The 24,801-nt window shown below is 36.7% G+C and overlaps 1 long non-coding RNA gene across 1 annotated transcript in view; it reads right to left on the bottom strand.

The window, feature by feature from the left end:
• LOC139178359 (uncharacterized) overlaps positions 1 to 18,995 on the bottom strand; it is a 32,742-nt gene extending 13,747 nt beyond the window's left edge. The window contains exons 1-2 of the long non-coding RNA XR_011562778.1: positions 18,934 to 18,995; positions 12,270 to 12,374 (exon numbers count right to left, since the gene is read on the bottom strand). This is a non-coding gene — a long non-coding RNA (uncharacterized lncRNA). The remainder of the gene's footprint in view (positions 1 to 12,269; positions 12,375 to 18,933) is intronic.
• Between the last annotated feature and the right edge of the window lie 5,806 nt (positions 18,996 to 24,801).

The raw sequence follows: 24,801 nt of genomic DNA on the forward strand, positions 1-24,801 counted from the left end.
ACAAATGTTATATACCCACCCAATCACCTGTAGCTCAGTGTTGTGACTGCTCACTGAACAATAGATTACTGATGAGTGACATGTAATTGACGAGATACAGACAAACAGGAAAATGGTGGCTAGTCATATACTCCTAAAGGAGCTAAAGGGAATGTCAATGTGTCTAGACATGTTAACCTTACAGGTGTTCCAGGCCCAGTTGTTTTTCCCACTGACTCCATATACCCCAAGTGGGGAGCTGGACCTTAAAAATCATACCTGGGAGTTATAAGACTCCTGTATGTTTTTACTGCACATGTTGTCCTGTATTCTTTTTTTGAGGTTTGGGTTCTGAGTAAAACCTACTGTATCTCACAAATTTGTCCATTCATAACTGTATCACTACTGTTTACCCGAGTGGACTATGTTAACTATGTAACTTAGTTTGTGGTTTCATGAGCCATAGTTCCATGAACAATTTGAAAGCTTCTTTTCACTTTTTTGGTCCATTTTTTTCTATTGGGTTGTCACCTTTTTCATACTGATTTGAAAAGTTTGCTGTACACTTCTGGTAAGTCCTTTGGCAGTTATATTTATTCTAAAAAACTTCTCCTTGACTTTTCATTCTCTTCATAAAGACTTTAATCACAAGCAGTTCATAATTTTAATATAGCTTATTAATATTTTTTCATTTTCTTTAGTGCTTCTTGTGTTCTGTTTAAGAAATTTTATTACTACTCTCAGGTTATGGAGATATTCTCTAGTGTTAACTTCTAAAGCCTATACATTTTGCCGTTTACATTTGGATTTGCAATCCACCTGGCATTTATTTTGGTGTGAAATGAAGTAGCGGTAAGGTTTCATTTTTCCTGTGTGGAACTCAAATTGATCCATTGCCACTTAGTGAAAAAGCTGCACTTTCCCCACTGTCTCTATACTGCTCCTTTGATCACAGTTAAAGAGAACGTATGGATTTGGGTCTGTTTCTAAATGCTCTTTTCTGTTCTGGTTCATTCATTTCTATCCGTGGCTTTACTGCAGTCTGAATCATTGTTCTTTTGTAGTAAATTTTTATGTGTGAGATTGCAAATCTCTTAACCTTGTTTAGAATCAGATTATCCGTTTCTATACACATATATACATACAAATATGCCTATGAATACTGTTAGCATTTGGCAGGAGGTAGCACTGAATTTATAAAGTATCTTGGGTAGAATTGACATCTTTACAGTAATAAGACTTCCAATCCATAAAAAGTTTGCCCGTTCATTTCTTTAGGTCTTTTATACTTTTTCCTCACTTAATAATTTTCTGTATAGAAGTCTTACATATTTTTCATTAGGTATATTCCTATATATATGGTATTTATTGATACTCTTTTTTGATGGTATATTTTATGATTTTATCTTCTTCTAAGGCTAGTATATAGAACTTCATTTCTTTTTTATATGTTGAACTTTGATTCAACAATCTTCCAAAATCCCTTCTAATATGTATCTCTAGATTCTTTTGAACTTTCCATATGAAAAAATCATATGACCTACTTAGAATAATATTTTTATTACTTATATGTTTGGCTTTAATCTGTTTTTCTTGTCTATTTGCATTGGCAAAGACTTGTAATACCTGAATAGAAATAGCAAAGATGGATTATGATATTTTGGGTACTTTTTTAAATTGTATGAAATATACATAATATAAAATTTACCATATTAGGAATTTTTAAGTGTACAGTCATTAGTGCTAAGGACATTCAAGTTGTTGTGCAGTCATTACCACCAATCGTCAGAACTATTTTCCTCTTGCAAAACTGAAACTCCATGCCCTTTAGACAATAACTCACCATTGTTTCCTCCCTTCAGCCCTCAGCAATCACTATCCTACTTTCTGTCTCTGAATTTGACCTACTTATAGAACAGAAGAAACTCTAGGTTCCTCATAAGCGCTTAGCTGCTCAGTTATGTCGAACTCTTTGCAACTCCATGGATTATATCCTGCTAGTCTCCTCTGGCCATCGGGATTTTCCAGGCAAGAATGCTGGAGTGGGTTGCTACATCCTCCTCCCAACCCAGGGATCGAACCCAGGTCTCCCGCATTGCAGGTGGATTCTTTACCATCTGAGCCACCAGGGAAGCCCTCCTTATATAAGTAGAATCATATAATATTTGATATTTTGTGATTTATTTCACTTAGCTTATGTTTCAGTGTTCATGCATGTTTTAGTATGTGTCAGAATTTGCTTCTTTTTAAAGGTGGAAAGATATTCCATTATATTTATATATTAATACCACATTTGTTTATCTGGTGGCTCAGACAGTAAAGAATCTGCCTACAATGCAGGAGACCCAGATTCAATCCCTGGGTTGGGAAGACCCTGGAGAAGGAAATGGCACCCCACTCCAGTATTCTTGCCTGGAAAATCCCATGTACAGAGGAGCCTGGCAGGCTACAGTCCACGGGGTGGCAAGGGTCGGACACGACTGTGAGATCACCACTTCACTTCACCTGTTTATCCACTTACCTGTTTTTGGATCCTTGGGTTGTTTCCACCTTTTGGCTACTGTGAATAATACTGCTATGAACATGAGTGTAAGCTTGGGTTTTTAAAAGTAAATACTTGCTCTCTTCCCACTGTGGATTGATTATACTTTCCTGCTCTGTTAATGCTGGGGTTGGTACTATGAACTGTTTTCACAAATGCAACGCTAGTAGATGTGACACAAGCAAACTTTAAAACACTTTCTCAGGGAACTTGTATACTTGTACTTCTACCATCATCATGAGAAAAACATGACTGAGGCAGCTTTCTGGGCCTTGAAGGATATAAGTCATGTTGAATAGACCTAAACACTGCTCCAGATTGAAGCCACGCTCATTTGGTGATGATCCACAGTTGTTCAAATACAAATGAATAATTGTTATTTTAAGCCACTATGCTGAGGAGAGGAGTATTATGAATCATTATTATGGCAATATCAACTCTTGATATTTTATCATTAAATATGATTGTTGTAAGTTTTTAAAAGGCCATTTACCATATTAGAAAATCTCTATTTCTACGTTTATATTTTTTACTTTTAAATATGTAATCTTATTGAAATATTTTACATATCATAAAATTTCCAATTTCAAATATCATAATTCAACTTTTTTTTTCTGCTTTTTATTTTTTTTAATTTTATTTTATTTTTAAACTTTACAATATTGTGTTAGTTTTGCCAAATACCAAAATGAATCCGCCACAGGTATACATGTGTTCCCCATCCTGAACCCTCCTCCCTCCTCCCTCCCCATACCATCCCTCTGGGTCGTTCCAGTGCACTAGCCCCAAGCATCCAGTATCGTGCATCGAACCTGGACTGGCAACTCGTTTCATATATGATATTATACATGTTTCAATGCCATTCTCCCAAATCTTCCCACCCTCTCCCTCTGCAACAGAGTCCATAAGACTGTTCTATACATCAGTGTCTCTTTTGCTGTCTCGTACACAGGGTTTTTAACTTTTCCCTTTCTAGTCTTCTAGCTAGCTTGTTTATGAATGGACATGGAGATATCAAATTCTATCACATGTCTTTTCTATGTCTGTTGAGAAGCTTGAATTTTCTAAATTCGTTTATTTTTTTAATGTGAATTCTATAATTTGAATTTCACATGAAAATAATTATAACTGTAAAGATAAGATAGTAGGGCTAAGTTGTCCTCCTCTATCTCTTGCTTTAGTGTTTATGAGATATGTTGTATTCTTATTTTTTCCTTTTTGTAATGTCCTTATCTTGCTTAGGTATGCTTAGCTATCTAGGCTATTTTGGCCTTATAAACATGGGTTGCAAAGCCACCTTTCTCATGTTCTCAAAACTTGATTAAAATTGGTACTAATTCTCTCTTACATGTGTGATACAATTCACTGGTGACACAAATATATTTTTCTTCTTTCAAAGAAAATTATGTTTGTGCTAGAAACTCGTAAGAGATTTACGAAAAACAAACAGATTAACCCTCTGTGTGGCTAATTTACAATGCGAATTGAATCCCCAAACTTACCAGGTCCCTTTGATACTGTTAGGCATTGATCAGAAAAAATGGAATCTTAAGTTCTGGATGGGGTCTGTGTTAGAGTACCCAAGACCACCCTCAGGCTTGATAGTTCACTAGAAGGACTCACAGGATTCAGAAAAGCTGTTATACTCAGTCATGGTTTACTGCAGTGAAAGGATATAGATTAAAATCTGCAATGGGAAAGGATACATGGGGCAAAGTCCAAGAGAAACCAGACAAAAGCTTCCAAGTGTTTTTCATTTCCCAATGGAGTTGCAAAGGGACAGGATTAATTACATCAGTCATGCGTGATAGGAAGTGCAACGTATTGCCAACCAGCGAAGCTGTCCCCTGAGCTCTGGTGTCCAGGTTTTTTATTAGGGGGTCAATCATGTAGGTATGGAGCACCCAGTCCCCAGGAGCAAAAACAGGTTTTCACCATAAATCACTTTGTTAGAATAAACTTATCTGGTTATCTTAGTCTTGGCATGGCCCAAGGCCTCAGGCACACACACACACATTATCAGGTAGAATATTCTAACAGCTCAGAGGATCTCTCTCCAGGGCTGTCCAAGGGCCAGTCCTAGAGGCTAACTTTTATTTAGAAACATGTTTCCAAAAGAAATTTCTTTGAGATGTGCTGGGTTGGAGTAACCTAGTCCTGCTGAGTTAACTGTTTCATGTACACCTTCTTTATCTCATGTTAGGATGCTTGTCTTAAAGTCTATTTTATTTAGCTACATCAAGTTTTAGAAATTATGCTTATTGTGCATTTTTTTGTATTTTTGACCTTACTATGTCCTTGTATTGAAGATTTGCCTCATAAGTAGCATACGGTATGTCTCTTTTTTTTTTTGACTGTTAGTTTTTATTCTTCAATTTGAAATTTTAGTCCACTTATATATATATATTTTTTTTAATTTTATTTTATTTTTAAACTTTACATAATTGTATTAGTTTTGCCAAATATCAAAATGAATCCATCACAGGTATAAATTACTGAAATATATAGGTTAAATTGAACATAATCATATTTTATTTTCCCTTATCTTTTTAATATTATGTGCTCTGTGTTAAGGGCTATTCTATTTCCACCCTATATTGTTAGATATATCATATTTTACTATTTTATTTCTGATCTTAGAAGTTAAAATATGAATTCTTGGCATTTTAAGTTTGAAATGTTATAGCTTGTTAAAATATAAGGATTCTCAACATCTTAATTTCCTCTTTTGAGTTATGTCCTATTTTTCCTATTTAAATATGTATTCATTTTAAACACCACAGGCTTAGCATGGTAATTTTATACAATAGTAAGATTGTATTTGCAAATTTCTTGAGAAAGTTGCCTGATCATGCTATAGAAATATTTGATTTTATTACTTTTACAGAAGAAATGTAATCAGTTTTCCTCTATAATCAGTTTTGTTCTGCATTTCTTTACTTCATAGATTTACCCACACTTCTACCCATTTATTGGCCTTTATTCCTTTTTGCCTCTCTTAGCTTCCATCTGGGTCATTTTTCTTGTGCCTGGAAGCACTTATTAGCATTTTCTTCTGTTCAGATCTGCTGGTAATGAACTCTCTCACTTTTTGTTTGTCTGAATATTCATTTAGGTTGTCTTCATTTTTAAGGAATATTTTGTTAATAGATAATTTTGTTGAGTTTTTTCCCTCTCATTCATTTAGAGTTTTTACTACAATTTATTTTGACATTTCATGTTTCTTTTGAGAAGTCAGTTGTTGGTTTTTCTATTACTCCTTTTGATGTAATGACTTTTTTCCTTGCAATTTTCTAAGAGTTCTTCTCTTTCATAGTTTTTTCCCATCAGCATTTATTCTTAAATGTGTACATGTGTTATTTCTATTTATCCAAAGGGATAGGCTATCCACTCCAGTATTCTTGTGCTTCCCTTGTGGCTCAGCTGATAAAGAATCCACCTGTAATCCAGGAGACCTGGGTTCAATCCCTGGATTGGGGAAATACCCCGAAGAAGGGAACGGCTACCCACTCCAGTATTCTGGCCTGGAAAATTCCATGGACTGTATAATCCATGGGGTTGCAAAGAGTCAGACACGACTGAGCGACTTTCACTCACTTCTTGACATGGTATTTATAAAATTTACTTAATATAGGGCTTGATATATTTACTCAGTTTGGAAAAATTCTCAGTGTTTACTCTGTTTTATCTTCTAGTCCTTCTATTTCACTCTTTTCTGAATAGTCCATCTTTTTTGTGTGTGTTCTTATGATTTAGCCTATACATTTCATTCTAAAAATCTTTCAGCTCATTATTCTCTCTTCAACTGTGTATACCAGTTCATTGAGTGTCTTATCTCAATTATTGTGTTTTCAGCTCAAAAATTCTTCCATTTTATTCCTCTTATGGGATAAAATTTTATCTCATGGTATTTAATTCCCTGACATGTAGACATATTCCTTGACATATAGATTAAAAAGTCCATGTATGACAACTCTATTCTCCTCTGGGGGTATTTTTACTATCTGAGGGTATTGTCTGTTTGCTTTGCTTTTTAGTCCAGTCTTTACCTTCTGTGTGCTACTCCTTAATTTCAAGAGTTATTTTAAAGCTAAAGTAATCAAGAGAGTATAATACTGGTATAAAAATAGAGTAACTGATAAATGGAACAGAATAGAGTCCAGATATAAACTCGCAGTTATATAGTAAATCTGTTTCCAATAAACATGTTATAGAGGTTTCCTAAGCTGTTGTAACAAATTATCACAACCTTTGTGGCTTAAAAAAAAAAAAGTACAATATATTCTGTTAACATTTCTCAGGGCCAGAAGTCCAAAGTCCAAATTGAGTTTCACTAGGCCAAAATCGGGCTGTTTACAGGGCTGCGCTCCCTCCAGGGCTCTAGAGGACAATCAGTTTTCTTATCCTGTTTTCAGTGGCTGTCTGTATTGCTTGGTTTGTGGTCCCTACCTTCAAAGCCAGTGGCATAGCATTATCTCTCTCTGACTCCATTTTGTTCCCCTATTACATGGCCACTTTTTTCTTTCTGTAGTAAAATCTCATATTCCCTTCCTGTAAGAACTTTTCTGATGACACTTAGAATCCATCTGGATAATCTGATATAATCTCCCCATCTCAAAATTCTTTAATCTACAAAGTATACTTGCCATATAAAGTAACATTCATACGTTTCAGGGATTAGGATCTGGATAGGCAGCCTACCTAGATGCTAAGGCAATTTGATGGGTTAGCAATATCAATATTTTCAACATACAGTCTTGAAACTATTGCAGAGCCATAAACTAGTAAGCTCGCTGGCTAGCCAGCCAGCAACTCACAGTAAGGATGGAAGGTGAGAAGAGGGGAAGAAAGGAACATCTCTTTCCCTGATATTATATTACATTTTTAACTTAACATGGATCATTGACTTAAATATGAAAACTGAAACTATGAAGCTTTATAGATCTTTTTAATCTTGGATTTTTAAAAATTTCCTAAATATGACAAAAACCTTTGAGGTATAAAAGAAAAATCATTAAATTGGACTTCATCAAATTAAAAATTTCTGCTCTCAAAAGACAACATTTTTAAAAAGGGAATCCACAGACTGTGCATGCTGCTGCTGCTAAGTCACTTCAGTTGTGTCCGACTCTGTGTGACCCCATAGACGGCAGCCCACAAGGCTCCCCCTTCCCTGGGATTCTCCAGGCAAGAACACTGGAGTGGGTTGCCATTTCCTTCTCCAATGCAGGAAAGTGAAAAGTGAAAGTGAAGTTGTTCAGTCGTGTCCGACCCTTAGTGACCCCATGGATTGGAGCCTACCAGGCTCCTCCATCCATGGGATTTTCCAGGCAGGAGTACTGGAGTGGGGTGCCATTGCCTTCTCTGACAGACTGTGCATAAATATTTGTAAAACATATCTGAGAAAGGACTTGTGTCTAGAATATATAAAGAATTCTTACTACCCATTAAGACAAATAACCCAATAAAAATGGGCAACTCTCTGCTTTCTTGGGGCTTCCCTGGTGGGTCATATGGTGAGAATCTGCCTGCAATGTGGGAGGCCTGGGTTTGATCCCTGGGTTGGGAAGATCCCATAGCAGAGGGCATGACTATCCACTCCATTATCCTTTCCTGGAGAATTAAATGGACAGAGGAGCCTGGTAGGCTATAGTCCATGGGGTCACAAAGAGTCGGACATGACTGAGTGATAAGCACAGCTGCTTTCTTTATTTTCTCCCAAATCACTCAACTAAACTCAAACCCTACAATAAGTAGTTTCTAACACTTTCCTACTAAGATTCCACATATTCCCCATGGTGTACATTATTCTTCATAGCAATGAGGAGTAAACCCAATTTATTAGCTAGATTAGCTAGAAGGAAGGCATTGAAAGTCAGTTAAAGTTTCAAGATTGTGTTTCAAAGAAAGAGAGAACCTCCAAAACTCCCACCATCACATCATACATCACCCTGTTCTAACATTGACACTAACACCCTCCAGCGTATTATCTATGTTTCAGTTTAACACTAATATCCCTTTTTGTGCACTAGAACACCTTCTCTCTAGCCCATTCAAAGTCATTATTCCAGCAAGTCTCCCCTCAAGGAATAGAAATGAGCAGCGGTATTACCATGGATCCTATAGCTAGATTTCATGGACTGAAACTCCAGCTCTTCAACTATTTGTATGACCTGGAGTAACTTAGTTACCTTTTTTGTGTCTTATCCCAATTTTCACATCTTTTAAGTATACGGATATTAATAACACTTACATCATAGTACTGTGCAGAATAAATAAGTTATTTTAATAAGTGATTTATAAGAGGGCTTTGCTGATTGTTAGCATGATAATGACTTTAATTAATATATCTCTTCTGCCTCATCAAATTTCATTCTCTATTAGATTTTTTCCACTAATGCACAAATATGATTATTTTCTCAGTCACTTAAAAAGTAAACTTCTTAACTCTGCTCTCTCCTCTAAACTCGGCTTTCTCCTCTAGCAACTGCCCTGTTTTAAGTCTCCTTTCTGGTCACATTCCTGAAGGGTGAGCTCTACTTCTTATCTCTCAAATCTTTTTTTCCCAGTCTCAGGTTTTTTGCCTCACCACTCCTCTGAACTTGCTCTTCTCAAAGTTACAAATCACCACCCCCCACCCATGCTTCTAAATACAATTATTAATTCTCAACTTTTATATTACTTGAACAATTAGTATTTTGTATCCTTCTACAGTTAATTTCTCCCTCTTAGATATTCTTTCTTTACTTGGCTTCAAGTACTCCTCACACATCTGCCATCTCTTTGGTCCCATTTTATAGTTATCTTGTTTCTCCCTGGCTTGTAAATACTGGTAAGTGCCAGGGTTTTATCACTGGTCCTTTTCTCTTGGTGTCTTCACTTTCTTGATGAGCTCATTTCTTTCAATGACTTCCATCATAGGCCAGCGACTCTTAAATATGCATTCTTGCACAAAGGTATTCCTGAAGTCTAGAATAACAATATACCAATACCCTCCTGACATTGCCAAATCACAATGCTTATACATCAATATCTGGATCTTCCCTCTACTGATATGCTCAGCCAATAGCCTCCCCCTCAATTTTAGTTGGTCTCTATCCCTCTAATTGCTCAGGGTAACTTGGTATTATCCTTGATTCCTCTCTCATGTGTGTGCATGCTAAGTTGCTTCATTTGTGTCCAACTCTGCAATTCTATGGACTGTAGCCAGACTTCTGTCCATGGGATTCTCCAGGCAAGAATACTGGGGTGGATTGCCATGCCCTCCTCCAGGGGATCTTTCCAACCTAGGGATTGAACCTGTGTCTCTTAAGTCTCCTACACTGGCAGGCAGGTTCTTTACCACTAGCATCACCTGGGAAGCCCTACCCTATATCAAAGCTTATTGCTCCTGCCTTTAAAACATATCTAGATCTTGACTGCTTCTCATCCCAACCCCTTGGTGCAATCTCTCATCATCTCTTGCCAGAATTTCTACAATAGCCTCCAAACAGGTAGTCCTGTCTCTGCCCTTGGTCACTGAAAAATGTAAGTCAGATCATTTTCTCTCTCTCCACACATCATTATCATTTTATTCAACATCCTTAAAATTATCTATGACTCCTTAATTCTTCTCTCTGCTTCCCCTATCAAGCCAAGACTTGTTTCAATCCCCTCCCCTATTGGTTTCCTTCTCTTTTTTCATTTGTTTACACTTTAGTCACATTGGTCTCCTTGCCTTATTGTATGGCTTTTGTACTGCAGTCTGTCTTCTCCACATAGCCACATGGCTCAGTCCCTGACAGGTTTCAAGTGCCTGCTCTGATTTCAGCTCCACAATGAGGCCAAGTTCTCTCTTACCCTATTTAATCCTGCAGGTGTGCTTTTTATGTGGGCATAATTCTTAATTCTCTTTGCTATTCTTTGATATTATTCATAGTATCTAAACACTGTAATATACTAGAGAGTTGACTTATTCATTATTTTAATTATTTTATTTTCAGTCTCCCTGCTGGAATGTATCTGCCATAAGGGGACAGATATTTACATATTTTTACTAATATATTTCAAGAACCTGATTAAGTATGAATAATATGTATGTGTTAAATGAATGAAGAAATAAAAATAAAGGGTTGAAAAGGAGTCTCTCTTCTCCTTCCCTTCAACCATAGTACTCTCCTATCTTTGTCTAGGAAGTCCAGTGAAATAAGAAAAGCTTATAAACTTTGGATGAGTAAGAACAAGGGATACATCAACCACCTCATCATTCACTGACAAATGCAGACTACTTGTGATTTTATATATATATATGATTTAGATTATTTCTTACAAGTTAGTATTCTAAAGAACTTGTATTTCTAAACCTCTTTATTGCTTAGAAGAATTTACTACATTTCCAAACATTTGTAATGCTGAATTTTACTTTATATGTTTCTCAAAAGTATTTACTTCATAGTCTAAGTGTGGAGTATCAAGAAGTCAGTGTGTTGTATAAGCATCTACTTTGAGTTTGTGTAAGATCGAGTTCTCTTTCAGCTCAGCTAAGGCAGGTGGCTCTGTGCCTATCTCCAGGAAAGGCTGACTAATACTTGTCTAAGACAAGGATGAGGCAGGTAGCTAGGGATTTATATGATGATATTTGAATTTCGGAATGCTATTGGAGATATCCAGGGCTAGTCTGTTTACATATTCTTAGGGATATACCAAGGAATGACATACAACCAGGTTTAATAGGTCATATGCTCTGGCTTTGCTAGAAGATTCTTCCGTAAATATGCCCAAGCTCTCCTGAAAACAAGAGTCCTCACACATATCTTGGTGACTCACAATCATAGCATAACATAACAGCACATCCTGAGCTAATAAGGAACGACCCTAGGGATCATTTTTTAATTTCGTGTGCACCCAATCTTATCTGTGTTTTCTTTCTGTTAATGAGCTAGATCTTTTACCTTTATTAAGGGCATAATGTATGCATGTAATATATATTGATGTTCAGTCACTAAGTCATGTCCGACTCTTTATGACCCCATGGACTGCAGCACACTAGGCTCCCCTCCTCTATTATTTCCCAGAGTTTGCTCAAATTCATGTCCCTTGACTCAGTGATGCTATGCAACTGTCTCATCCTCTGCTGCCCTCTTCTTTTGCCTTCAATCTTTCCCAACATCAGGGTCTTTTCTGATGAGTCAGCTTTTTCTATCAGGCCAAAGTATTGGAACTTTAGCTTCAGTCCTTCCAATGAATATTCAGGGTTGATTTCCTTTAGGATTGACTAGTTTGATCACCTTGCAGTCCAAGGAACTCTCAGAGAGTCTTGTGAATTCTTCCATGATACTTGTGTAATTGATACAGCAATTTTTCTTTCAAAGAATACATTATCTATTTTCAGTTTTAACTTATAATTTTATACCATAAATTGTATAATGCTTATTCAGAACAGATATATTATTTTCATAGATTATCTGTTGTAAGAAACGTCAAACTTCTCATGTCATTTTTCCCCATTCTTTTGAAACATCAGTAAAATACTTTCAGAAGGACAGGCTTAAAATCAGATTTTCATTATTATGAAATGACTTGGCAATAGTTCAATCACATTAACTTTTGTATGTCATATAAACTTTTAAGGCTGTGCTGTATTTTTTGATGTTTCTCTTTTCTCCTTAAAATAATAACATGGAATTATATTTTGCCATAACTTCTATAACTCTAGTTGCCAAATTGATTTTTAAAATTTGCTTCTGTTAAATAATTGAAAATGAATTACTTTTTCCATTTACCCACAAAGTCTAGAAGAAATACTTCCTTGGAACATTCTCTCTTTGTTAACATGCTGCATTTAGTGGATGATTTTCACACAGCAAGAGAATTCCTAAGATGAAATTTAAGGCAAAGTCATGTCATCATTGATCTCTTGCTCAACAATCCTTGAAGCACTAATAATTCAAAATGGTTACATTATTTCATTACCATGGAAATTGGAAGTGATGGCTGTGACCTTGGTGTATGGGTTGGTGACACAAAACATGTAATGGATTCAGTGTCTCAGGGTGCTTGGCAAATATATTTATATAACCTTTGGGGATCAAAGTATTTTGATCCTAAAATGAATCCACTTAAATTTGTTGGTAACCTGCATATTTAGAAAATAACATTGTTACTCTGCTGCTTTTTTCCAGTTGAATACAGATTTAAATTATCTAATAAGAGGCTATTACTTGTTGAATCTAAAACTATAAAAGCATCTGGAAATAATGCTATGCTTTAAAGAAATGTTTGGATAGAAAACTTCAAAGTAGAAATACTGAGTTAGCTCACAGCTATGCTTAGTTTATCTGTGCCCTTTATAAACCATGCATTCTTTCCCATAACACTTTTTTAAGTTTTTTTTGAAATAATCCTTTGTCTAATCCAAAATTTACAATCTCTTTGTGACAAACATTAGTCATGTGGTCATCATAGCCATTTCCTCCTCCCAGCCTTCCTTGCAGTTGCAGGGGAGACTAGGACTCACTAAAGCCAATAGAATATTAGCAGAGTTGATGAACACCATCTGCAGTCCTAGATCTCTCAGGAGAGTTTCAACACTCTTTTCCCTCTTTTCTCCCATGTAGAAGATTCAGCATAGGACTCTATATCCCTTGGGTATTATAGCAACATAAACTGTAAGGACCCTTGATTGGTGAATTACTGCTAGTATGAAATGTAGTTAGAACTCAAATCCATTCTATAGTTTGCCTCATTCATGCTTATACTTTAGTTGTCTCAAAAAAATTTAGTTGTCTCTAAAATCTAAAACCTTTAGATTTTAGGTTAGTTTTAAAAAAAGAAGTTAGCATATCCTAACTAATGTGGCACCATACTTTCTGTTATGAAAAATGTTTACCATCCCTAAATTGTCATGATTATGGTAAAAATTTTGGCATGTCTTTACTGATTAAAATTGTCTAAATTATATCTTATCTTAAAACACAGGTATACTGATAGGAGATGTAAAAAATAAGATACATTCTAATTGTATTGCTTTATTTTGGGGAGGGGAGAAATGTAGAGATTATGTGTAATTCCTCTTACTTCTAGGTTTATGACTATAAGTTTAATACAAAATGTTACCTGATTGTCAAACAAATGAAATTTTTAAAAATGATGATCCTAAGCTTTCATATTATCCTTGCATGCATGCTAAGTTGCTTCAATCATGTCTGACTCTTCGTGACCCTATGGACTGTAGCCTTCCAGGCTCCTCTGTCCATGGGATTCTAAGACAAAAATACTGGAGTGGGTTGCCATGCCCTGCTCCAGGGGATCTTCCTGACCCAGCGATTGGACTCATGTCTCTTTTGTCTCCTGCATTGGCAGGCAGGTTCTTTGCCACTAACTCCAGCTGGGAAGCCCCTTATTATTATCCTTAAACACTTTGAAAATCCAGCCAATCCAATCCATCTATAGCTTCAATACATTTTTCCTAGGCTACTGTGCTTTTTTCTTTTGCATCATATTAATGATGTACTTTGCTTTGATAAAACACTGTAAAGAGAGGCACAATTTCATTCAATATTTACTCAATACAAATTTACCAAAGATCTAATATGTGCCAGATAACATGTTAAGTGCTGAATTATATAGCAGTGAGCAAACCATACTTGAATCTTGCCCTAATAAACTTGAGATTAGTATGGAAACATTCCCAATAGTTAATTATATAAATAACCTATGGCCACCTCATGTGAAGAGTTGACTCATTGGAAAAGACTGATGCTGGGAGGGATTGGGGGCAGGAGGAGAAGGGGACGACAGAGGATGAGATGGCTGGATGGCATCACCAACTCGATGCACATGAGTTTGGGTGAACTCTGGGAGTTGGTGATGGACAGGGAGGCCTGGCATGCTGCAATTCATGGGGTCGCAAACAGTTGGACATGACTGAGCAACTGAACTGAACCTATGATCATAATTATCATAAGTTAGTGAACATGTGGAAGAAACTATGAGAGTGTGTTACAAAGGACATAATTTAATATAGAGAAATGGAGAGTACTTACTGAGAAAGGGACATTTATGTTGAGACATTATGAAAGAAAAAAAAGAATGAAAGGGAGGAGATGAAGGAAGAAAAGAAAGGGAAAATAAGACACCCCAGACCCGGTTAAGTTTGTAAGGAGATATACCTGTCAGTTTAGCAAGTTTGAAAGTGAAAGTGTTAGTCACTCAGTCATGTCCAGCTCTTTGCAACACCATGGACTATAGCCACCAGGCTCCTCTGTCCATGGAATTCTTCAGGCAAGAATACTGGACTGGGTCACCATTTCCTTCTCCAGGGGATCTTCCCAACACAGGGATCGAACCCAGGTGTCCTGCATTGCAGGTAGATTCTTTACTGTCTGAGCCACTAGGGAAGCCCTTAGCAAGTTTCAGTTCAGTTCAGTTCAGCTCAGTCCAGTCGTGTCTGACTGTTTGGGACCCCATGAATCTCAGGATGCCTGGCCTCCCTGTCCATCACCAACTCTCAGAGTTCACACAAACTCATGTGCATCGAGTCAGTGATGCCATCCAGCCATCTCATCCTCTGTCGTCCCCTTCTCCTCCTGCCCCCAATCCCTCCCAGCATCAGGGACTTTTCCAATGAATCAACTCTTCGCATGAGGTGGCCAAGGTATTTAGCCACAAGGAGTTTCAGCCTCAGCATCAGTCCTTCCAATGAGCACCCAGGACTGATCTCCTTCAGAATGGACTGGTTGGATCTCCTTGCAGTCCAAGGGACTCTCAAGAGTCTTCTCCAGCACCACAGTTCAACAGCATCAATTCTTCGGCATTCAGCTTTCTTCACAGTCCAACTCTCACATCCATACATGAGCACTGGAAAAACCATAGCCTTGACTAGATGGACCTTTGTTGGCAAAGTAATGTCTCTGCTTTTGAATATGCTGTCTAGGTTGGTCATAATTTTCCTTCCAAGGAGTAAGCATATTTTTTTTTAATATATATTTTTTAAATTTTATTTAACTTTACAATATTGTATTGGTTTTGCCATATATCAAAATGAATCTGCCACAGGTATACATGTGTTCCCCATCCTGAACCCTCCTCCCTCCTCCCTCCCCATACCATCCCTCTGGGTCGTCCCAGTGCACCAGCCCCAAGCATCCAGTATCGTGCATTGAACCTGGACTGGCGACTCATTTCATATATGATATTATACATATTTCAATGCCATTCTCCCAAATCATCCCACCCTCTCCCTCTCCCACAGAGTCCAAAAGACTGTTCTGTACATCAGTGTCTCTTTTGCTATCTTGTATACAGGGTTATTGTTACCATCTTTCTAAATTCCATATATATGTGTTAGTATACTGTATTGGTGTTTTTCTTTCTGGCTTACTTCACTCTGTATAATAGGCTCCAGTTTCATCCACCTCATTAGAACTGATTCAAATGTATTCTTTTTAATGGCTAATACTCCATTGTGTATATGTACCACAGCTTTCTTATCTATTCATCTGCTGTATTTTAATTTCATGGCTGCAATCACCATCTGAAGTGATTTTTGGAGCCCCCCAAAATAAAGTTTGACACTGTTTCCACTGTTTCCACTGTTCCCCCATCTATTTCCCATGAAGTGATTTAGCAAGTTTAGGTTTCCATAATACTGATCACAAAGCATAAATCTATATTATCCAAAAGGGGATTTTAACTCACAATTTTTATGATGATGAATAAAGTTCTTTGAAGAACCATATTTACTTGAGGAATTATTTTCTGAATTCTTCTACAGTTGGTTAAGATGGGTTCTCCAAATTTCACTGCCCAACATAAAAGCTAATAGCAATTGAGAACACTTTAACTGTTAGAGAAATAAGGCTTTCCTTTATCAGTGGGTGAACTGAAGTGATTTACATTGTAATTTAAAGTTTGAGACTCAGAGACAAGAACATATTTTCCACATTCAACTGGACTTACACTCAAACTGATACTCAAATCTTCCATTAGATTACAATAGCAGACTGAAGGATCAGGAAATAAGCAGGTCATTTCATACTGGGAGGCCTGAGCATGCTCATTTTTACAGTTTATCCTGTATTGGGTACCTCTTGTGCACCACGTCTCATACTCTCAGCTTATCTTTAACTTCAGCCATTGCTGGAGTAACAAGCCTGGCACTCTGTACTTCCAGCATCCTGCTGCAGATTCCTCTGAAGCCCCTATGGGAAGATGCCTGAAGAAATCCATTGCGCCTTGACACTGAATGAAAAAGGTTATGCCCGATGGGGCATCCCTTCACTAATGGTACATGGGAGCTGGCAGATAAAATTTCATCCCTTGAGAAAACCATTCTAAATCATTATTAGAAGATCTTGGCCATATTGAACTATACTTTTCCACAATGGTAATCAACTTGACAACACATATTGGAATTGGATTTTTCTCTTTTCTTGTTTTACTTTTTTCAATCTGATTCATTAGAATCACATCCAAAAATAAACTATTTTCTTGCAATCCATGTTCTCAGGTTCTGATTTTCAGCAAGGGAGTCTAGACTAAGAGGGAGCCTGACTGATACCAACAAGATACCTTCATAGTTTCATCTCCCAAAGTCAGCTTAATCTGTTAGTGCTCAACAGGAATAAACTATAGCTGTACTTACAGGTGCACATACAGCTGGCCCTGAAAGACAAGGACAAAAGGAAATTCTCCCTGCAGGCATGCATATCTGTGAGTAAAACATTTATTCATTTACTTTTTATGGAGGGATAAATAGCATGGGTATACATAGGCTACTGGGCAGAGATGAACAGCTTAGCTTATTGATAAGGAGCCTGAAAGGAGAAAAATTAGAAAACTGGAGTGAGAATGTTAGGAGAAGAGGCAATCCATCCTTGAAGGATTATTGGAAAGGTTTCTCATTAATGCTTCCTAGAGTACGTCTATGGCAGAGGAAAATGTCAGTAACAAAGTAAATAGTATGACTTGTTCTGTAGATGTCACCATACCTTAAGTTGACCACTCAATTGCAAATGACACCTTTTACCAGTCGGTACTGTGGATACTGATTTGCTTTCCCTGCCTCTCTGCCTGCGCTGCCTGTACCAGCCCCATAGAATGCCTGATTCATTAACTGTATTCAGTCAGTTCAGTTCAGTTGCTCAGTCGTGTCCAACTCTTTGCGACCCCATGAATCGCAGCACACCAGGCCTCCCTGTCCATCACCATCTCCCAGAGTTCACTCAAACTCATGTCCATTCAGTGAGTGATGCCATCCAGCCATCTCATCCTCTGTCGTCCCCTTCTCCTCTTGTCCCCAATCCCTCCCAGCATCAGAGTCTTTTCCAATGAGTCAACTCTTCGCAGGAGGTGGCCAAAGTATTGGAGTTTCAGCTTTAGCATCATTCCTTCCAAAGAACACCCGGGGCTGATCTCCTATTACCTGTATATGTATAAGTTAAAATACAGCTAATCTTCAACTCAACAATCTCATTAATAGAAATTCCACAACAACAAAGATAGTACTTTATATGTGTAAAACTAGTCATGATGGTTTTTAGAAGTAGGAAAATATGACTTTATAAATGAAATTTTGAATGGTTGATAAAATAATCATGCAGATATAAATGGAATAATATGGAGTTATTAATGTAATTATATATATCAAAGATATTGTATTAAATGGAAAAGTTGCAGGGTATTATTATGGTAGTATTGATATCTTTGGTAAATATGGTTACATTAATTTTATTACATAAAAATAAATGCATTTTACCCTTGAACAACATACAGGGATACCAACTGTCTGTGAAGTAAAAAATCTGCCTATAAGTTGCATTTGGCCCTCTATATAAGTCATTCTGTATTCATGGATTCAATTAACTGAGGATCATATAGTATGTATTTTATGAAATATGTATTTGATATGTATTTTATCTTCCCAGCCCAGGGATCAAACCCAGGTCTCTTGAGTTGCAGGCAGATTCTTAACTGTCTGAGCCACCAGGGAAGCCATGTAATCTGTAGTCTATATTCAATGAAAATTCATATATAAGTGGACCTGTGTAGTTGCAACCCATGTTGTTTGGGGGGGGTCAACAAAATGGGTTGTATTTAGTGTTTCCATCAAGTTCAAATCTTGGTTAAAGTGAATTTGGTGGTGGTTTGAGAGAGAAATATGAGAATACAGGTAGACCTATTAAATTAATAGTCTCTTGACTGGCTTCTAGGCAGAAGTAGTTGACCCCTGGTGCATGACCCTAGCTATATAGAGGACTGAGAAAAAGGATTTGGAAATTAGAGCTTCTTTTTTTGCAGAAAGGGAATTATGAGACAGTGAGTCAATTCAATATAAATGTATTAAATCTCTCCCGTGTGCTTAGTACTATGTCAGACACTGGAGAAAGAACACTGGACACAGTCCTGGGCCTGCCCCACACAGGTCCACTTACCTTTCTCAGTCAGATCCCAACAATGTTTCTTCCATTACAATTAAACTGGAGGTTCAGGCTGCCCAGAAAAAAGAAAAGTCATAATCTCTTCAAGTCCCCTTTTGAATACAGTGCTAAGCAGAGTTCAAATATAATCAACACATGGTATCCACTGTTGAAGGTAAAATTCTTCCAAGATGGTTTATCCTAAACCCCAACATGTGTGGCTCATTGGCTAGAATGAGGCTGCCCACATTCTACAGCCAGATTATCAAGGAAACAAGCAAGTGTTCTTTTTTTTTCATTAGTGATGCTGAGAAACATGCAACTCTTTTTAACATGAAATCACACCTCAATTTTTTCATTTAAGGAATGTTGAATGCTGACATTTAGTTCTTCACTTTAAAAAATATATTTTTTAAATTGAAGTATAGTTGACTTACTATGTTGTTAAATTTCTGGTGTACAGCAAGAGTTATAGTTATATACACAGTTATATATATAATATGTATATATACATTATATATACACATATATATTATTATTCATATTCTTTTCTACTATAATTTACTACAGGATATTGAACATAGTTCCCTGCCCCAATTGCCAAATTTTTGTTTAATTTGTAAATGAAGAACAGAAAGAAAAGATATGATCTCCAAGAAAAGGTTTAAGTAAGACATTTGGTAAGTAAGTTTTCCCTTTTTTGGAGTTAATTTTCCAAGAAATGTGTATACAGTTCTTGGTGTATCTAAAGAAAATTGTCACTAACCACCTACGGATAGATATTCATTTCCATTAGTCTGATGCATGGTTATCAAACATTTTGTTCTGTTTTTGTTTATGTGCGTTAAATAAGTCAACATTTACCATATTTATAAATTAAAATGTGAAATTTAAAAATTATTTTAAATTAATTTACTTAAAAGTAATATGTACACCATGTTAACACAAATAACATTTTAAGAAAAAATCAAAATTTCTGAGAAGACTGATATTTTTTATACTTTTGTAAATATCTTTAATAGAGATTCTCATAACTACTTCTGTACTCAGTCTGTTGTATGTTGTTTTAATTTATGTATGTGAAGAAAATCCTGCCTCATATAAATGTATAGTTGAAAGTACAAGTATTTTAATAATCTGTATAGAAATTGTGGCAGTTTGTCAATATATCACTATTCATCAAGTGGTATTTTCTTAAAGATTAGTTGGAATGTGGACTCTGAATCCTTATCAATGAATATTTCATATTCTAGTGCATGAAATCCATTAGTCGTCTTCTTTAAATAACTTTAAATAACTACATAACATCAATTATATAATATTATTCATTGGAAAAATACTGATTCACCGAGTTCACATAAGTTGAAAAATATTAGCTTACTTCATTATATATTTTAAAATATTATACATATTAATATAATTTATAAATATCACCATCAATATCATCAGGAGAATATTTAAGTATGGGAAGTTGTCAAGTTCATTCAAACAGACACAAATTTTCCAAAATTCTAATTCTCCCTTAAAAGTTCAAATTTTATCTTTAGCAACAAATACTGTAAGTTTTCTTTGAAGTGACAGGCTAAGTTTGTTTGTTTTTTAAAAAATATCCACCAAATATCCAAATATGAATCCTTATGTCCTTTCTGCAATTCTTTCAGTAAAAATGGAGTTCCACGGAAAATGTACTAGTTAAGCTAATGATGGAATCAACAAGCCTTTTCCTTGAGACAATCACTGTACTTTTATGTGCCTGCTTCACGCTTACACAGAATGTTAAAAATTATATACTAAGCAGTGAAACTCTAATAAAAGTTTTTTTTCTATTTCAACAAGAACAATCAAGTGAAACTTTTTTTTTTTTTTTTTAATCAATAAGGCTATGGTACTGAAGAACATGATAACCACTAGTATAGTTTGCAGCACTGCCTTGATTTGTGCTAAGGTGCTAGCAGTTTTAACATACCATTACTTGCTCCCTCATTTAATATAGTGAAAAGGCTATAATGTCTTACTATCCTAATTCCAAAAGGCAGTACTTGGATGCATCTCAAAAACGACAGAATGATCTGTTTGTTTCCAAGGCAAACCATTCAATATCACAGTAATCCAAGTCTATGCTCCAACCAGTAACGCTGAGCTGAACAGTTCTGTGAAGACCTACAAGACCTTTTAGAACTAACACCCAAAAAAGATGTCCTTTTCATTATAGGGGAATGGAATGCAAAAGTAGGAACTCAAGAAACACTTGGAGTAACAGAAAAATTTGGCCTATGGAATGAAGCAGGGCAAAGGCTAATGGAGTTTTGCCAAGAGAACGCACTGGTCAAAGCAAACACCCTCTTCCAACAACACAAGAGAAGACTCTACACATGGACATCACCAGATAGTCAATACCGAGATCAGATTGACTATATTTTTTGCAGCCAAAGGTGGAGAAGCTCTATACATTCAGCAAAAACAAGACTGGAAGCTGATTGTGGCTCAGATCATGAACTCCTTATTGCCAAATTCAACTTAAATTGAATAAAGTAGAAAAAAACCACTAGACCATTCAGGTATGACCTAAATCAAATCCCTTATGATTATACAGTGGAAGTGAGAAATAGATTTAAGGAATTAGATCTGATAGATAGAGTGCCTGATGAACTATGGACGGAGGTTCGTGACATTGTACAGAGACAGGGATCAAGACCATCCCCATGGAAAAGAAATGCAAAAAAGCTGTCTGAGGAGGCCTTACAAATAGCTGTAAAAAGAAGAGAAGCAAAAAGCAAAGGGAAAAAGTAAAGATCTTCCCATTTGACTGCAGAGTTCCAAAGAATAGCAAGGACAGATAAGAAAGCCTTCCTCGGCAATCAATGCAAAGAAATAGAGGAAAACAACAGATATGGGAAAGACTAGAGATCTCTTAAAAAAAAAATTAGAGATATCAAGGGAACATTTCATGCAAAGATGGGCTCGATAAAAGACAGAAATGGTATGGACCTAACAGAAGCAGAAGATATTAAGAAGAGGTGGCAAGAATACACAGAAGAACTGTACAAAAGATATCTTCATGACCCAGGTAATCACAATGGTGTGATCACTGACCTAGAGCCAGACATCCTGGAATGTGAAGTCAAGTGGGCCTTAGAAAGCATCATTATGAACAAAGCTAGTGGAGGTGATGGAATTCCAGTTGTGCTATTTCAAATCCTGAATGATGATGCTGTGAAAGTGCCGCACTCAATATGCCAGCAAATCTGGAAAACTCAGCAGTGGCCACAGGACTGGAAAAGGTCAGTTTTCATTCCAATCCCAAAGAAAGGCAATGCCAAAGAATGCTCAAACTACTGCACAATTGCACTCATCTCACATGCTAGTAAATTAATGCTTGAAATTCTCCAAGCCAGGCTTCACAATACGTGAACTGTGAACTTCCAGATGTTCAAGCTGGTTTTAGAAAAGGCAGAGAAACCAGAGATCAAATTGCCAACATCCGCTGCATCATCGAAAAAGGAAGAAAGTTCCAGAAAAACATCTATTTCTTCTTTATTGACTATGTCAAAGCCTTTAACTGTGTGGATCACAATAAACTGTGGAAAATTCTGAAATAGATGGGAATACCAGACCACCTGACTTGCCTCTTGAGAAACCTATATGCAGGTAAGGAAGCAACAGTTAGAACTGGACACGGAACAATAGACTGGTTCCAAATAGGAAAAGGAGTATGTCAAGGCTGTTTATTTTCACCTTGCTTATTTAACTTATATGCAGAGTACATCATGAGAAACGCTAGGCTGGAAGAAGCACAAGCTGGAATCAAGATTGCCGGGAGAAATTTCAATAACCTCAGATATGCAGATGACACCACCCTTATGGCAGAAAGTGAAGAGGAACTAAAAAGCCTCTTGACGAAAGTGAAAGAAGAGAGTGAAAAAGTTGGCTTAAAGCTCAACATTCAGAAAACAAATATGGCATCTGGTCCCATCACTTCATGGGAAATAGATGGGGAAAGAGTGGAAACAGTGTCAGACTTTATTTTTGGGGGCTCCAAAATCACTGCAGATGGTGACTGCAGCCATGAAATTAAAAGACACTTACTCCTTGGAAGGAAAGTTATGACCAACCTAGATAGCATATTGAAAAGCAGAGACATTACTTTGCCAACAAAGGTCCGTCTTGTCAAGGCTGTGGTTTTTCCAGTGGTCATGTATGGATGTCAAAGTTGGACTGTGAAGAAAGATGAGCGCTGACGAATTGATGCTTTTGAACCGTGGTATTGGAGAAGACTCTTGAGAGCCCCTTGGACTGCAAGGAGATCCAACCAGTCCGTCCTAAAGGAGATCAGTCCTACGTGTTCACTGGAAGGAGTGATGTTGAAGCTGAAACTCCAATACTTTGGCCACCTCATGCGAAGAGTTGACTCATTGGAAAAGACCCTGATGCTGGGAGGGATTGGGGGCAGGAGGAGAAGGGGACGACAAAGGATGAGATGGCTGGATGGCATCACCGACTTGATGCACATGAGTTTGGGTGAACTCCGGGAGTTGGTGATGGACAGAGAGGCCCGGCGTGCTGCGATTCATGGGGTCACAAACAGTCAGACACGACTGAGGGAGTGAACTGAACTTATCCTAATAAAAAGAGGTTTGACCTATCCCCCATGACAGATTCTCAGGTGCTACACTGATCTATTGCTTGGTTGATTTTGTAGAAGTAGCATGTTACCAGTTATAATCAGTAAGATATGATAGCAACTATGTTAAAGGGTCTTTGGACTAGTTTCCTACTTTTTAAGTAGAATAAAAAAAACCAGCACTTTTCATCCACAAGGTATTTTCTTTTCTGAATACTAATATGTATAAATTTGAGTCTCAGAGTTGCTTAAACCAACCTTAAAGCACAACGGTTATTAAAGGAAAAGCTGACACTGAAAAAAATGACAAAATAATAAGGAAAGAAGCTGGATCCCTGATAATGCCATTGGGCTACCATGAATTAACCAATCATGTAGCTGGCTATCCACCATCTGTGGTTATGTGAGATGATACATAGCCTTACTATTGGGATACTTCAGAGTTGAGATTTTCTGTTACTTTTTAAGAGACATCCTGATGATAAATGCCACTGTTCTTTTACCTTAGAAATGTAGAAACAGTCACTACATGGTTATAAGAGAAATTCTCCCTGCTTCACTTATTATACAAGGAGTAAACCTAATCTTACAGGGAAATCTCCATGATTAAAAGTGGGAAATTATATCCGATTGCTACAAAAGCAAGTGTATTGAAACTGAGATACGGCTCAAATTCCTTTGATTACCTATGACTAAAGTTCAAGTTTATTTCTAAGTTGTGGGATTCTCTAGGAACAAGCTAAGAGTTTTCAATCTGTAAAATTATTAGCTATAAAGGTAAAGTCCACAGAGAGGCACTAGGATAATTAATGTTACCCACACATTTTGATGTTTAGTAACTTGAAGTGTTCATTTACCAGTTTCTGCCTGTATCACAAGAGACTGAGATTACCATAGAACATGCAGGATAGAAAAATAAAATGTCCTGTAAACAAATTAGACAACATTTGTTATAAAGTTTCTCTGTGGAATGACATTGATTTCAGTTCAAGTATCTCATTGAAATCACTCTTGCCTGGAGGTAAGTACCTTAATGAAAACTGTCAAGTGAATTAATGACCAGAATAAGACAAAGAAAAATACCTCTACTGTGACAGTCCTTTGTTTGCACGGGGAAAGTTACCCAAATGCTACCATTTCTACTTAGTGTTGAAAAAGTTTTAAATAAGCACGTTAAGCATGACTTAAAATAGAAGGGAAAAAATGCATGCTTTTTCTTTAAGCCGTGTATAAAAATAACATGTTTAAGATAAAGATGGAAA

This window comes from Bos indicus, chromosome 21, assembly GCF_029378745.1.
Source record: "Bos indicus isolate NIAB-ARS_2022 breed Sahiwal x Tharparkar chromosome 21, NIAB-ARS_B.indTharparkar_mat_pri_1.0, whole genome shotgun sequence".
Taxonomy (NCBI): Eukaryota; Metazoa; Chordata; class Mammalia; order Artiodactyla; family Bovidae; genus Bos; species Bos indicus.